The following is a 14,846-nucleotide window of genomic DNA, read 5'->3' on the forward strand; positions in this document are numbered from 1 at the left end:
TTTCTCTGCTCTTCACAGATTTGACTTGACACAACAATGTCTTTCAGGGAGGAATGGCCCTCATTTGATGGTGTTCATCCTGAATATAGATGGGCATGGCTGTGTTTTACTGGAACTAAACTGTGTAATGTTTAAAGATGGAAATAGCACCAGTGCAAGGTCATTTTAAACACAGAACATTTTCTTTTTCAGTTTGAGGTTTTGAACTGGCAGCATAGCATTGCTGAGCCATTCTGCCTTTGAATTCTCCTCTTTGGTGCACATGATGAAAATAAATGCAGCTATTCTTGGGGTGTCTATGTTCCATCTCGCCCTGTAGGTGCTCAGCAGAGCCAGGGTAGCCATTATTTTTGTAACTGCTAAAATGAAGTTTTGTGATGCAAGGATTTCTGTTGGGATGGTAAATGTATCCAACAGACTGCCCCCCCCCTGCTTTCCTGGGACTTCTTGTTGAGCGAGAGTAGCGCAAAGTGTGGTTCATCAGGTGGAGTTCTTCTTTCATCAAGGAGTGGTACGCCAAGATCTCATTCCCTCTTTCATTGGAGAGTGTGGAGCGACATCCCCTTTCCTTCCTTCCCTTTCCAGGTCCCCAGGGATGTCCTCCTCAGTCTAGGAGGGAATCAAATTTGGACTCTAATAGGAGATAGATAAAAACAGGTTTTCTAACCTTTCACTGACTGTCATGCATGTATAATTATCCAGGGTCTTTGAACAATATCAGAAAACAAATTACTCAACAAGGCAAAGACATTATGGAACTTTTACACCATGGTTTTGTTACACACTTTTGCAATAACAATGAAGGATAGTACTCCCTGTCAGATAAATATACCTAGGGACCTACCTATTCCCTACTGCTTTTCTTTTTCTTTATTCTCATTCTCCCCATGTCTCCTCTATTTGACTTTCCTTTGGATCCTCAATCAGCTGCAAAGTGTGTCTGGGGTCACAACTTTTTAACTGATTAATGTGGACCCATTTCTCTTCTGACAGCTCTCCTTTGGGGATGCGGATTCTGTAGGCGACAGGTGAAATTCTGTCTACAATTTCAAAGGGATCGCGCCAGGAGGGGAGGCATTTCCGCTCATAGTCTGAATTCTCTGAAAATTGTATAATGAGACTCTGTCTCCTACTTGGTACTCCTTTTTGGTTGTTTTTAAGTCATATTGAGTTTTCATCCCCTCTGCCGATTTCTCCAGAGTCCGCTGAGCGTATGCAAAAGCATGCTGAAGGTGTTTCCTTAGATTCTCAACATATTCATGGGTTGTGGAGGCGTTTATCAGTGTCGGCTCTTGTGTGCTATAGAGCAGATGCTGAGGTAGCACCATTTTTTGTCCAGTCATTAGCTCAAATGGAGACATTTTGGTCGCAGAAGATAGTGTAGATCTGATGGCCATCAGCACAAGTTGTAATCGGATGTCCCAACTTGGCCCAGAATCTGCGACACACTTTTTTAGAATGCTCACAATGCTTTTATTATACCTCTCAACTCCCCCACTAGAGGGTGGCGGTATGCAATATGAAGTTTCCTTTCTCTGCTCTTCACAGATTTGACTTGACACAACAATGTCTTTCAGGGAGGAATGGCCCTCATTTGATGGTGTTCATCCTGAATATAGATGGGCATGGCTGTGTTTTACTGGAACTAAACTGTGTAATGTTTAAAGATGGAAATAGCACCAGTGCAAGGTCATTTTAAACACTGAACATTTTCTTTTTCAGTTTGATGTTTTGAACTGGCAGCATAGAAGCGCTGAGCCATGCTGCCTTTGAATTCTTCTCTTTGGTGCACATGAAGAAAATAAATGCAGCCATTGTCGGGGTGTTTATGTTCCATCTCGCCCCGTATGTGCTCAGCAGAGCCAGTGCAGCATTATTTTTGTTACTGCTAAAATGCAGTTTTGTGATGCAGGGATTTCTGTTGGGCTGGTAAATGTACCTCACAACTTGAAGCAACACATCAGGATCACAGACCACGAGGAAGAGGTGGAGTCATGGCGAGGAAGGTGCTGAGCATTCACAGCCTCCCAGTATTACTGCAAGCAAACACTAAGGGCACAGTGGAGAGCAAGCACAGGCTGCAGGTATTACTGCAAACAGCCACTAATGACACTGGGGAGACAGGAGGCACATGTTGTACAAAAGGGCAGATACCAGGAGCACCACACGCTGGAATGGATTAGACATGCATGGTAGGATCAGGCAGCCGACAATGCAGGGCTGCCTCATAAACAATGTAGTGGATTCCATTTAAACTGGCCTGGCATGCAGTGCTGCAGGCAGACTACAGATTATACACACATCACATTGTGAGGGAAGGCAGCTAATCGGCCAGCAACAAATCACAAAAAAACATTACAAACAGACCCAGATGTCGGAAGTCAGGCCTTCCTTACCCCAATAAGCTCATAATCCATAGTATATGAACCAAGACACTGACAGGGCGAGATGTCGAGGAGATATAGGAGAAGTGCAAGAAAGGAGAAGGACGTGAAGAGGAGAATTGAAGGTAGCAAAGGAACACGGATAAAGGAACAAGAAGAAGAATAGAGGGCGAAAGTGACATATTTGAAAGAAGTGAGGAAGAAGCAGGAAGAGAAGGAGGACAAGGCAGAAAGGAGAATAATCAAACAAAGAAGAAGTGGTTGAAACAGAGACATGAATAGAAGAGGAGTAAGGACTTGCAGGAAGGGAGAGGATGGAGATAACATAGAAGGATGGACAGAGGGTGGATAAGGCAGTCCTGATGAAGAGATCATCATTGGCCATATCAAATGGGCCAAGGTCAGAAGGTGGTGTTGAATGGCAGATAGCAGACCAGTGTGTTCGGAGCATGGCAAAAGCTGAGGAGCAGGGGCAAGGGAGATGGAAAACCTTGTTATCCTGTGTCCAGGCATGAGCAGTGCTAACAGCCTAAAACTGAAACAAGGACTGGCTGTGAGCCAAAATGCAGGTTCTTATGGAGCTATGATGCCCTGTAAACAAATAGTGTGATGAAAGTGAAGGGGAAAGGATCAAGAGAGCTGCAAACCAGGGAGATACACTGACTATCTGGTAAATAAATACCCATGGTTGAGTGACATGGTGACAATAACTGCTGCCTGAAAAATCCAACAAAGACAAGAAACCAGCTGTCAAGCGGAGTCTGAGCCATCCAAGCTGAGGAGAGCCACCATTCACCAGCGATGGGAAAAACAAGGTCCCTGGATATTGGTGTCTCCAGAGGAATGGTGAAAGACTGGATACGATTTCCTCTGGGCTGTTTCCCCAGAACACAAACTAGTAGTGAGTAGGCCCTCTACCGAAGATCATAATCTTGCTTAGATTAAGCTGTCAATACATCTTCCACACAATTGTGTTTGCCTTGGATCTTTTGCACTGTTTTTGGATTTCATTCTGTGTCGTAGGCCTTACTGCTCACTGCTAGTATGTGCTGCCTCCAGAGCAGCATTGGGTGTCATGGCGTTGTGGTCCTGCCTCCAAGGCATCAGATACTCCCCACAGGTACATACGTGCAACCTCCATAGCTTTCAAGTCCTACTGGTAGGTTGAATATACAACATTAGTCAAGGGTGTTGCCCTGGAGACAGCATGAACTGCCCCTTTTTACAGGGTACTTCCCTGTTGGCAGTCCTTGCCAGGGGCAGGAAACACTGGTCATTGGCAGAGGGCGCTACCTCAAGGGCATCACTCTCTGCCCAATCCCAATATGTAATGCCTCCAAGGCAGCATATGATATTGGTTTGCATTGGTAATACCCTGGAGAAAGCATGTGCTAGCGGTGCAGCATTTAATGCCCTTTAGTAGTGGGTGGATTGTTATTTTGCACACTTAAATGTGCATGCCTATGATAATGCCACACTGACATGCAATACAAGTGCTTATTCTTTCTTGCAATGAGACCAGATCTTTCCTCTTTACCTCTTGCACACAAAATGCACATTCTGTTAAACTCCTTTTTTTCTTGATACTCACATTTAACAATGTCAGAATGATTGAGCTGTTTAGCATCTAGCCTAGAAGTGCCTGGTTAGCTTCCCCATCAACAGGAGCTACCCTGGACTCCTCGGTTCAGCTGGAGCCATGCAAACATAACAATGTGATGTGTGAAGTTGGTGTGTTTTGGAATGTGTATAAAAGTGCACTAGTATAGGACACATGAAGAGGTAATTTAAAGAACAATGAGTCACACATAAGGCACACACAATTATAGTGTGTTTCTCTTGTGGAAGTTAGATAAAAGATGTGCTATGTACTAGCTTCTTTTTACCCAGTGTTACCCAAAGCTTACTGAGCAATGCTGGATATCTAGGAGCTGCTTTTAGCACTTGCTTAGCAAATTCTTATTTCAAACCCTGAACATGTATAAGTGCATTTAAATGAGCCACAAATTGAACACACCTATACATCGAACACTACAAACAAGTCAAAATTGTTGGCTTTGGAAATGCTTTTATCAGGTTTTCTCCTTCTGTGAATGTTAGGGGTGTGCTGAAGGATATGAGATGGTCATCCACCTACCCACCCCTCATAGCTCTTCCTGCTTCATCAACTCTACTCAACTCCTAGCTCCATCCCACTTCATGCCTCTTAAAGTTCCCTATGCCTCATCCTTCTCCACGAAATCCACTAAACTCCAAGATCTGTCCCACTCAATTCCTTCAACAATGTCCTATAATTCATACAATCACGACTTTCACCTTGAAGTCCCATGGTCCTAGACATTCCCCATGCAGGAGTGAGAGCTCCAAGCAAAAGGGGCCAATCAGGCTGTTTCAAGTGGAAAGGGGGTGCAGGGTTCACCTGCATTTTACTGCCACAGCCCTTCACGGCTCCTGCTCCCTCCCTCGCCATGCTGTTTCAAATCCTGCCGGAGCGTACTGAAATCCCGTGAGAGGTGGCACTCCTACAATATCAGCAGCATGATGGGTGGGGCCAGCGTATTTAAAGCCAAGGCCCACTAAAGTCAGTGCCTGTCTTCTCTGTAACACGTAAATCAGAGGAACATAGGATCCGACTCTTTGGGGTATTTTGATTCTTGGATTACACTTAGCTGGATATTCTGGAAACTTTGCCTGCAATCTGTTTGATTTTGTCTTAGGGCTATTACCTAACTTGGCAGTATTTTAGTATCACAGTATTTTGGTGCTAAATTGGCATTACCTCTGTTTGTTGGTATTTTAGTGGTGAGCGTACCTTTTATAACACTGCCCTATGATAAGACAAACCTTCCCCCTTTATTAATATGACACACTCCAGGCTGACTGTTAACATCCACCCAGGATTAGCACAATTATAGGGAACCCAGTAAAATCATAAATAATGTCAGATATCACATATGGATTCTGTCAATGTTTTATTTACACCAAAGACCTATGCCCTGGGAGGGCTCTGCTCCCCCTTTAGCATGCAGAGGGCAGAGTGCAGCACATTCATACCAACACCCAAACTCTCTAGCTTGCCTAAGTATATATTTCTGCTTTTCTCTGATTTTACCTACAGCAGTATTTTTTTTACCACTGTGATTTGAACAAAACAGTGCCGTCTATTTAATTTCCCCAGTTGAAATATTAAGCTTTAGAAACCTAAATGATACAAGTCCTTACACAATAGCAATCTTAATATTTTTTTTATAAATCGTTTAAACAACATGTGATTTACAATAAAACATAATTCAATTAACAACAATGAATTCCCCACATCTTACCCACATCAATACTGCTACATTCACCTAAGAGAAAAGATAAAAAATAAGCATTGCAATACATGGACACATTTGTTAATGTGACACTTTGTTCTTCCGTCAGTTAGCACATGTAAAAAGAAAACATCACATTCTATTTTAAAAATGAACTCCTGTGCTGATTAATAATGAATCACATTCAAACCACACTCTCCTCAGGTTAGACTTCACTTACAATTATTTATGAGGCTTTTGTGTTTCGTCTGGACAATCTCTTTCTGCCAGGGCTTATCTGCGCGGGAGTATGCAACCCCCACACTGCCTCTGAGTCAGCCCCTGGGATCCCGGCAGACTTAATTGCCAGGGTGTCACTTCTCTCTGCACTGCCTTCTGCAGACTGCAGGCCAGACCAGAATAAAAACAGCTCCCAGCAGTGGCACAGACAGGAACAGAATGCCCACGCCTCTCAGTTCAACTCCCTATATTCTATCTGTCTGTCAATCAAGAGTACCCCTGCCTTTCTCTTGACGTGATTGGCACTTCCTACATTTCTGACTCCACTGTCCAATCACATTACAAGAGCCTTCATGTATCTACTTCTTCCTGTGCGATACAAAATAAACTTCACATTTTGCACAAAAGACAGTTCATCCATCTGTGTGAATATTTATGCATCTCCTTCCATGAAGTGAAAAAGAGAACATAACCACAGAATTTCTATCTGTGTTTATTGACATTGCATTGTAATGTTAATCAGTAGAGCTACTTAGTTATTGGGTATAATAAATAGGGAAATGAATCAGTTAATACAGGTTATTTTCAATGCAATTCACACAGATTGGAATTCTCATAATTTGTATGTGTATAATACACATTGAACCCACTGTTTTTTCTGCAAACACTCTGCTTTGTCACTACAGGCCTAATGTGGCATTTCACCTGCCCATCTCTTTTCTGCATCCAGACTAATCCCATTAACATGCTGATCTGTATCCCTAATTTGTTAAAGGTTTTGCACCTATTTTACTGGCTGCATCTGCACACGTTTTGTTGTGGCTGCTTTTAAAACACTGCCATTTTAAAACCCTGCTATTGAGCACTTACACCCATTTTGTTGCTTCCATTGAACACACTGTCATCTGCATTTGCATGAATCAATGCCATAAATCAATACCATATATCCCTACATATATTTCCCTCCTTTTCGGACAATTATGATTGCTCACAAAGTCATAATTGGATGAACTGCACACAACTTAAAATGTATGCTTCACAGGATACCTCTCCTTTCCCACTTTTGTCAGATGAATAATGGTTGAAATAACATCATATTAATAAAAATGAATATATAAATATTTCACAATGAATAATTGCTTGAGCGTAAAGAAAAATAAAACAGAATGAATATAGTGCGCATATCAGTCCTCATATGTATGCGCATATGTGATAGAATAATATACCTGCACACTTCCGACAGAAGCGTACACATCCAACAGTTCACATGTCCATGGATTGTTCAAACTCCATAACATTTCTGAATTATAGTCTCTGTCTATGTATTTTATGGAGTATTTCAGTCTGTTTATCTTCACCCCCATACTTCGGTCCAGAGGCTTTCCTGGGGTTTCCTCCCATGGACTCCAATCCTGTGGCCTCCAATGTCTCCAGGAAGTGGCCCTGCCAGGATAATAGGTTAATGATATATAAAGTGAATAGAAAAGAGACAGGTTAAGTACATGGCAAAAAACAATTGTCTATCCCTCTTCCACTACGAGGTATTAAAACGTGGCCCAAAACATCATAGCTTCCAGGACTTGCCACTTTTGGACCCCTGCAATTAAACAAACATTATAGAGAAACACACAGCATTTTACACTTTACATCACTATGCATCACAGTAATTCCCAACTTAAATATACCCATCGATAATATTTTATATCTTCATCCCTTTCATCGTGTTTGTCTGTCCCATGCAGAATCTTACCACACAGTATTAGAATAGCTTAATCTGACTCAGTGACATTTATGAAAACATGGCATCATTTATCTTTAGAGGCTACATGTGACATGTTTGTTAGCTTTTGCTCACTCACCAGAGTGAAAGATGTACCTGCTCTCATGTTATTAGGTTATCTGCATCATGAAACAGTCACTCTTCAAAGCACCTGCCAACAGATGCATTGTTATCATTACTCCTTACTGCCAGCTTTCTTTTCATTGACATTAGTACATGTACCTGTTCTCCACCTGCTCAAGTCTCTTGATCTCTTGCTTTGGGTGGCAGGGCTTAATTTGATTAACATGAACAAACTGCTCTGTGCCCATCTCACCCTCCGTCCTCATTATTTTATACACCACAGGGAATACCTTATCTATAATCTCAAATGGCCCTTGCCATGCTGCGAGAAATTTTGAATTTTTGTATCTAATCCTACCAAAATTATATTTATATACCGGATCACTTATCTTATATTCTTTCACAGATGTCTTTTTATCATAATAGGTCTTTGCACTTTCAGCAGCTCTTTCCAGATTTCACTGTGCAAATGCAAAGGCATGTTGCAAGTGCTTCCTTAATTCTTCCGCATATTCGTGAACTGTGGATACACCCACAAGTGTCTGCTCATGTGTCCTGTACAATAAATGTTGTGGCAGCTCCAATTTTCTTCCTCTCAATACCTCATGAGGACTGATGCCTGTTGCTTTAGCAGGAGTCAACCTAATGGCCATTAATACTAAACGTAACCATAGATCCCAACTGGAACCTGCCTCTGCTACAAATTTCTTTAGTATTTCTTTGATAGACCTGTTACTTCTCTCTACATTTCCAGAAGAAGCTGGTCTATAGGAGATATGCAATTTCCTTTTTACCGCCAATATCTGCCAAACCATGCTCATCAAGGCACTCGAGAAATGACTTCCTCTGTCTGATTCTATCCTTTGGGGTAACCTGAACCTTGAAAATATGTGATTTACCAACAAGGTGGCTGCTGTCTGTGCACTACAGTCTGGTGCAGGAATGCACTCCACCCACTTTGACATCAGACATACCACCGTTAATATATACCTATTTCCCTTGGCTGATTGTTAGGCAGAAACCTGTGCAGTTCCCTTGGGGAACACTGCAAAAGATTTAAGACTACAGGTAGAGCAGTAAACCCCTTTGGTAGCAGTCTGTACCACCCAGATTTACCTGGTAGCTGTGGCTGAGCAGTCAGACTTCTCTCAAGAAGAGTTAGGCAGTATGTAAAGTATACACAATATGTACCAAAACACAATAGCACAAGCAAACACTGACCAGAGCTTGGTTTCAAAAGTATATAGTTATTTATTTAAAATACACATAAGTTAAAAACACTCTAGCAAAAATATAGTAAAAACTTCAAACACAGTTATAATGAAAGTAGATTCAATCCTTTCTCCTATCTAGACAACTCTAGGTTAACACCACTTAATTAAAACAGAGGTGAGTGCTTAACGTTAGATGACACTCTAGTAGTTTCCAAGAAAGGGAGAGAAAAAGCAGAAATGGGTTAAACACACCACTCTAAGGTCCAGAACACTTGCAATAGGCTCAAAGAAGCACAAAGTCACAGGTGAGCAAAAGTCACTAGGCAGGGCCCACTCTTAGAGTAGCCGGAGCGAAAATGTGCCCAAGATCACACTGTTAGTTAGAGATTCAAAGTCTTGCAAAGAGTCAAAAAGAGTTTAGAGTGGCTCAGAAAGTTTAGCCAAAGTGTCCCAGGCACTCCCAGGTTCGAAAGCCGGGGACTAAATCTACCCCGTACAGTCGGTGGCAAGGGAAGCCAGGCGGAACACAGTACCTTAAGCGGGAAGGATCCTCCAGCGGTGGCAGTTGTTCCAGGCAGTGGCAGCAGGGCTCGACGTCGGTCAGGGGAGAAGAAGTTCTCGCTGAAGAGCAGAAGAGGAGGGTCGTTGCACTGCCCGGGAAGAAACCAGCCGCGGAGTCCTCCGGTTAAAGGGTTGGTACCGACTTTCGCGGTATGGGGGTAAAGTGTGGTATTCCGGTTGCCGGGGTGCTTGGCACAGGCAAGGCGGCCACGAGATACCTCAAAGAACGGAAAGAAGGCGAAAACTGGTTGTCCCCACCAGTTAAGGGAAGGAGCCACTCCGTTAAGAGTTCTCCTCGGTCGTCGGGAAAAAAGTGGTGAGACGGTTCAGCAGGGCTCCACCGGGTGGTGTCGTCGAAGCAGGTCGGCTCAGCTCTTCCCTCGTCGGATTCTTGGTCCTGTGGCGACTTCTGAAGTCCCAGTCCCCAAAGCCCTGCTTTTATGCAGCAAGCCCCCATTCACCCAGCCTAGCTGTCACTCAAACATGCTAAGTGGTGAGCCGGGCGGCTCACCACTTGGGCCAATCAGGACGGAGTGCGACTTGAGTTACCAAGGTAACTCAGTCCAGGGTGCCTAAATCCCCCTCCACCCCTCCTAAGTACCCCAGACAGAGTGGCACCACTTTGGAGGGCTTCTGTGGAGAAGCCCGCCAAAAGTGGAACAAAGGGCTCCACTTTGGGTCAGAGTTACAGAGGCGAACACCAACGCCATTTTAGGATCAAGTTTTGGCAAAAAGTCCCAACCGGAGTTATAAAAATAAATATATAAACCGGCGGTATGTTTAAGGCTACCGTAAATAAATAATTAAATGTGTTAGCCTAAAACAATGGGAAATCCCATAGGGAAATATTCGCGGTCGAATATAAAAAGTAGTTTCCACTGCCACCAGCCAAAACTCGATCAGGGGGGACGGAGACGTGCCCCCTCGACTAACAGACCCTGGGGCAATCGAATTGCCCCAGCCAGTACGTCCACAATATGATGGTTTGTACTGGTTCTGTTCAGGATTCAAGACTAGCAAAGTCGTTGGTGACTTTACATGCCCTGGGAGACAGTAGTCAGTCCCAGGGTATGGAGTCTATGTTGGGGAGTCCCTAGGACACCCCTGGGTCACGGCACAGAGGGTGCTGTGTGACCCACATCACAAAAATACATGAGGCCCTATGGAGTAAAAGACCCCATAGCCCATTCAACACAAGGTTTGTCCAAGATAACACACTTCAACATGTCCAAGAGTGAGGGTAAAAGAGTCTCACTCTTGGCAGGAGAAAAAAATTAAACCCCAGAAATCCAGCAAAGCTGCTGGGGGACTCACTAGGTAGGGAAATTCAGCCTAAACAGAGAATTCTCCCTAACACTCGCCCCCCCCAGACTAAGGGACAGGAGGATTTAATCCACTCCTGGATGAACCTCATACCTCTAGTCGATGATATACATCCTAGAGAGTCCATCAGCATTTTGATGGTGACACCCTGACCTGTGCTCAATGGTGAAATCAAACCCTTGCAGGCAGATTGACCATCTCAATAGTTTTGGATTTTCCCCTTTCATTTGCATTAACCATCTCAAGGGTTGGTGGTCAGTCTGAATAACAAAAGTAGAACCATACAAGTATGGCCTAAACTTCTTCAGTGCCCACACAATAGCAAAGCATTCTCTTTCGATAGTTGCCCACCTTGTCTCAGGATCCTTCAGTTTCCTACTGATGAAGCAAATGGGGTGCTCCCTACCCTTCTCATCCAGTTGGCTTAGAACTGCACCTATACCTACATTGGAAGCATCAGTTTGTACAATGAAAGGTTGGTGGTAGTCAGGAGCTCTCAATACTGGAGCCTGGCAAAGAGCTCTCTTCAGTTTTTCAAAGGCCTGATTGCACTCCTCATTCCATTTTACCTTTTTAGGGAATTTGGGAGAGGAGATTACATTCAGTGGAGAAGCTATGGTCCCATAGTTCTCAATGAAATTCCTGTAATACCCAGTGAGGCCTAGAAAAGCTCTCACTTGGGTTTGAGTAGTTGGTGTTGTCCAATTTTGCACAGCTTCAATCTTGCTGGGCAAAGGCCTTATTTCTCCACCTCCTACCTCATGTCCAAGGTAGACCACTTTACTTTGACCAATCTGGCACTTACTGGCTTTGATTGTCAAATGGGCCTGTTTCAGAGCCTGCAACACATGTCCTAGGTGGTTCACATGTTCTTCCCAGGAGTGGCTGAAGACTGCAATGTCATCCAAGTATGCCATGCAGAAATCTTCCATCCCAGCCAGAACTTGGTTCACCATCCTTTGGAATGTGGCAGGTGCATTTTTCAGTCCAAAAGGCATGACCTTAAACTGGTACAAGCCAACTGGGGTTGAAAATGCAGTTTTCTCCTTGGCATGGTCTGTCAGGGCTATTTGCCAATAGCCTGACGTCAGGTCAAATGTGCTGAGGTACTTGGCTGCACCAAGTTTATCCACCAACTCATCTGTCCTGGGCAAAGGATGGGCATCAGTCTTGGTGACTGCATTTAGAGCTCTATAGTCCACACAGAATCTCAAGTCTTTGGATCCTGCCTTTGGTACTAACACAACTGGGCTAGACCATGGACTAGTAGAGGGCTCTATTACCCCGAGATCAAGCATCTTCTTGACCTCTCCTTTGATGTGGGCTCTGATATGTTCTGACATTCTGTATCCTCTGCTTTTGACTGGCAGACAGTCACCAGTGAGTATCTCATGCTGGCCCCAAGGGGTCAAGCCTGGTGACAGTGAGAACAGGGAGGCAAACTGATTTAACATAGATTTGCACTCCTCTTGTTGCTCAGGTGTCAGGTCTGAAGAGAGATTGACTCCTTCAACTTTTTCATCTAAAGGTACACCTCTGAGGAGATCAGGGAGAGATTCACTCTCTTCCTCCTCTGCAGCTGAAGCTAGAAGCAAGGCTCCTACATCAGGTCTGGAGATGTATGCTTTTAGTCGGTTGGTGTGGAAGACTCTAGGAGCTTCCCTGGGTCTGCCCAGATCCACCAGATAGTTGACCTCTCCAAGTTTTCCCACAACCTTGAAGGGTCCCATCCATTTGTCTTGCAAGGCCCTCTGCCTTGTTGGGAGCATAACTAGAACTAGCTGGTCTTGAGTAAACTCAACCATGTTAGCCTTCTGGTCGTGCCAATGTTTGACCAGGGCTTGACCAGCTTTCAAGTTGTCACTTGCTTCTGCCATCATGTGTGACATTCTCCTCCGGAGACCTATCACATAGTCAGTCACTCTGACTGGCTTGAGGGGAGGAGCACCTTCCAACCCCTCCTTAATCAGGGCCAATGGACCTCTGATTGGATGGCCATAGAGAAGCTCAAAGGGAGAATAACCTACTCCCTCCTGAGGGACTTCTCTATAAGCAAAGAGAAGGCATGGCAGTAGAAGGTCCCACTTTTTCTTAAGGGGTTCTTCCAAAGCACCTATCATGCTCTTCATGGTTCTGTTAAACCTTTCAACCAACCCGTTTGTCTGAGGGTGGTAGGCGGTTGAGAACTTGTAGGTAACTCCACAGGTTTTCCACATGGCCTTCATGTAGTGGGACATAAAGTTTGACCCCCTGTCAGAGATTACCTCCTTAGGAAACCCAACCCTGGTAAAAATACCAAGGAGGGCCTTAGCCACAGCCGGAGCTGTAACAGTCCTCATAGGAATGGCCTCAGGGTATCTAGTAGCATGGTCTACTACAACAAGGATAAACCTGTTGCCTGAGGAGGTTGGAGGATCAAGGGGACCAACAATGTCAATCCCTACCCTCTCAAATGGGACTCCCACAACTGGGAGAGGCACTAAAGGTGCCACATTCTTGGAACCAACCTTACCAGAAGTCTGGCAGGTATGGCAGCTCTTACAATATCTATCTACTTCAGCCCCCATCTTTGGCCAATAAAAGTAGAGTGAGAGCCTTTCCTTGGTCTTCTTGAAACTCAAGTGGCCAGCCAAAGGTATCTCATGGGCTAGTTGTAAGAACTGTTGTCTGTTCTCCTGTGGGACTACAAGGCGTTTGTAGTCTCCAGGTTCAGACTCAGTGGGTTCACTGTAGAAGAGGCCATCTTCCCAGTGCAACCTATACTTCCCAGGCTCTTGCCCATCAGCTTGAGAAGCTGCCTGGTGGCGGAGACCCTCCAGAGTTGGACATTCTCTTTGCCCCTTACGAAAAGCTGCCCTGCTAGGCCCACCTTCTGCCAGTAAAGACTGCAGCTCAGGATGGTCCTCAGGGTCCAAATCTCCAATAAGGTTGGGGCCTCCTTCTAGCTCTTCCTCAGAGTCTAGCTCAACCACACAGGGTTGTACCTCTCTCTCAGCCTCAGCTGGAGGGGGAGTTACAGGTGTAACTTTGGACAACCTAGGGGAAGTCCTTGTTGGAAGCACTGGAGTGCTTGCTGCTGGCTTTTTCCTAGGAGTCTTGGGTTGCCCCTTTGCTCCTGATCTGGTAGTTACTGCAGTAAGTTGCTCCAGTGGTAGAGGAGTGATTTCTGTCATCATCTCCTGAGATAACCCTCTCAGGGTTTTCTCCCTTGCAGGTTTTGTGAGTTCCTGAAACCTTTTGCTAGGAGGTCTGGGGGTATGAGATACAACTCCAAGAGCTTTGAGGTCATTACCCAACAGAACCCTACCTGGCACTTCACATTGTACACTGACAGGTATTTTTACAGCCATATCATTACATTGGATGAGAACTGGTAACTGGGGACACATCTGCACAGGCCCACCAGCTAACTTGGTGAGGCATTTGGGTGCCTTAGCAACATCCTCTGCCTTGAAAAATGATTCATCCACCACAGTTATGCTGGCTCCAGTGTCCCTAATGGCAGGAGTCTCCTGACCATTCACCTGGACACTGTCCTTATAATACTCTTTAGTATTATCTGGGATAGAGTTATAGACATCTAAATTCTGTTGCTCCCACAACCCCAGAGAGACTAAAGAAACACTAGCTGAGACTCCAGTGGGTTCATCAGCTAGTAATAGAAAGTTTCCACTTGCCATATGTACTTCCTCTTCTGGAGCGAAGGCTAAGGAGGCAAGCTGGACCCCTGAAGGTTTACCCTTACATCTGGGGTCTCCTTTCACATGGTCAGTAGCCTTACAAACAAAGCATGAGCCAAAGGCTCGCTGGAATGTAGGCTTGTTCTGACCTCCTTCTGGTCTGGGACCAGAAGGTACACTAGCCTGATTTGGTTTCCCTTGTGGCTTACCCTTATAGTTTTGTTTGGGGCCCTCTTTGGAATTTGTAGTATTAGAATTCTCTTTGGAGTCCTTCTTAGACTGTTTTTCCCCATCCTTCTTCTGAGTTA

This window comes from Ambystoma mexicanum, chromosome 2q (assembly GCF_040938575.1).
Source record: "Ambystoma mexicanum isolate Mex_15411 chromosome 2q, UKY_AmexF1_1, whole genome shotgun sequence".
In the NCBI taxonomy this organism is placed as follows: domain Eukaryota; kingdom Metazoa; phylum Chordata; class Amphibia; order Caudata; family Ambystomatidae; genus Ambystoma; species Ambystoma mexicanum.